Raw genomic sequence first — 2,815 nt, 5'->3', positions numbered from 1 at the left:
ACTACTATATTCTTATATATTTATACAACACAAAGAATAAATATATTAATAAGAAAATTAATACAAACATTTATATACAAATAATTCGTATTTTAACACAAAATTCATAACTATTCATATCTTAATATAGTCGATTCACAGTTTAATACACAAAATTCACAATTTAATATAATAAATTCAAAATTTAATACAAAAATTATACATTTACAGCCATATTGTTAATGTAAAAATTACATTTATACCTTAATATCTGGAAGATAGTGCTTCTTTCGAATTTTAAATTATACAATATTCACAATATAAACTTTACGTATTTTATTCAAAATTAGAGGAAGTCGAATATGTGTACAATGTTTATTTCTTTTCATATTTTAGAAGCAAACACAAAATTCATAAAAAGTTCACAACTTAATTCAGACAATTTATAATTTAATATATAAAATTCACAGCTTAATACAATAAGTTCACAGTTTAATAAACAAAAATTATATATATTCTCAACTTAAAACTTACATTTATACGTTGATATTTAGATTCATTTTTGTGTATTAAATTGTGAATTTGTTATACTAAGCTATGAATAAAATTTACAGCTTAATACACAAAATTCACAGTTTAATACAATACATTCACAACTCATTTATAAGTATAATCTCATATTTTATTGTATTGAACAACCCATTCACACTTTAATACACACATAATTATGGCATATTTTAGAAGCAAACATCAAAAAACATATATATATGAATCATAAAAGATGATAACTTATCTGAAATCAGTGAAAAAGATGAGAGAAATAGATTATATCCTTACTCTACCATCACCACCAAGATCAACACCGCTAACTACCATATTTTGCCAACATCCTTCCTTCAGAAATCATATCTAGATAAAAAAAAGAAAATCAGAATTCACAGCTTAATTCAACATTTCAGATACTAGTTCATAGCTTAGTGAATAAAAACGCATTCATATCTTAATAGTTTACATATTCACAAATTAACACATAAAAATACATATTCACAGCTTAATAACTTACTGAATTTCGTTGAGGCATTTCATCAAACACTTTATATACACCACATACATCAGATCCATAATCAGCATAAAACATCATATCTTGACACCTTATGTGATCTACAAAAAGATATTTGGATCTATTTAAAAAATACCTTAAAACTTATAAAAAATCATGTATTCTAAAATTAAAATTAATAAAAAAATCATGTATTCACAGCATAAAAACTTATATTTTCTTATTAATAATAGCTAAAACTAAGATTAACATAATAAACAATTTGTGAAACATTAAAACATCATAATTCACAACTTAATAAATATAGATTCACATTATTTGAAAAACACTAACACAATAAGACATTCTAAATACAATTCACGTCATAATAACCAAAAACCTAAGGTATGAATAGTAATCCTATGAAAATATATAACAAATAATGTACAAAACTGATATTCACAACTTAAAGCTTATAAAAAATTATACATTCATAGCTGAAGACTTATATTTTCTTATTGAAGAAAAAGTAAGTTGTTATACCATGTTCACAATTAGCATGACAAGTAATAAGAAATTCATTAAGGCAAGTAACATTTAGTTTTTCAATATTGCAAGATTGTATGGTATAACAAATTCAGTCAATCAAATCCCTATTATAGTTTATAATGATAATCTAATTGCTACAATGTACTTGTAATATGCAACAAATGTGTTCAATGAAGATTCAACTTGTAACAGGGGATATGTCACCAACCATCTCTTATGTCACTCCTGTGTAAAGCTAGAAACATATGATAAATATATCCAATCAGTTTACTGGATGGAGATTAATCTCAGAAGTTTTAATATAATTTTGTTACTTGTTTTCCAAAAGAGTAAGGAACATATACATGCTTTATCATATGCCTTATCTGTCTCCTCATTGTTGCAACAAACAACACAATCCAATAGAACAATAAAATTTAGCAAAATACAGGAACATCAAATACATGGAAGAATGTCAACACAAAAGCAAGGCAATCTTCATTGCAATTTAGTACCTGTAGCAATTTCAATAGAATCATGTGTTTATGTATTAGCTAAATCGAAAATAACATACAAGAATTAGGTCATATTTGTAGGATGCACCAGAACTTGAATTTGGAAAGATGACGACTGAAGGGGTTGAATTCTTCAGATCTATGGGTAGGTAGGGTAAGGCCATAGAAAGGTTCTTATTCAAATTCGAGATCAACGTAAGGAGAAAGGAAAGTGATGAAGAGCTAAAGAAGATATATCCCTAGGCCGTATGTTACGATGTAGTAACCATGAACGAAGCAAACCGGGAGGACATAGATGAATAAGACGACGCTGAAACCGATCCAACGGTGGCGGACATATGTTGTTGACTTATCGAGAAGATATTCAAATATGATGTCGGAGAGTGGAGGCGAACCAAATCCAAGTGAATGTAGAGGTTTTTTGATGCTTCGTTGGACCAGATATGAAGCAAAAATGTGATCTGGTGGTGTCTGACAGTAGTGTTTCATGAGAAGAGAGAAAGAAACAACAATAGAGCAGATCTACAATGGAAGAAGGAGGACTGGAGGTGATAGAGTCGACGACGGCGATTTCACTAGACCAAAGAGACATAAGAGCTTGCTGGTTTTTTTTTGCTTTGAAAGATAAAAGATGAGTTAGGTGAGAGAATTAGAAAGTTGTAAGGTTAACTTTTAGATCTAAAAATAAAGTCTGGTAATATGTTTGAAAATTTGGATTAGAACTTTCATTTATTTACTATCATACCATTCATTA

At 27.9% G+C, this 2,815-nt stretch overlaps 1 pseudogene; it reads right to left on the bottom strand.

The window, feature by feature from the left end:
- Positions 1–1,786: 1,786 nt before the first annotated feature.
- LOC145157811 (protein RER1B pseudogene) lies at positions 1,787–2,550 on the bottom strand (annotated as a pseudogene).
- Between the last annotated feature and the right edge of the window lie 265 nt (positions 2,551–2,815).

This window comes from Lactuca virosa, chromosome 2 (assembly GCF_052849685.1).
Source record: "Lactuca virosa cultivar CGN04683 chromosome 2, Lactuca_virosa_CGN04683_v6, whole genome shotgun sequence".
Lineage (NCBI taxonomy): Eukaryota > Viridiplantae > Streptophyta > Magnoliopsida > Asterales > Asteraceae > Lactuca > Lactuca virosa.
The sequence above is the reverse complement of the archived record's forward strand: the minus strand, read 5'-3'. Positions and strand labels throughout refer to the sequence as shown.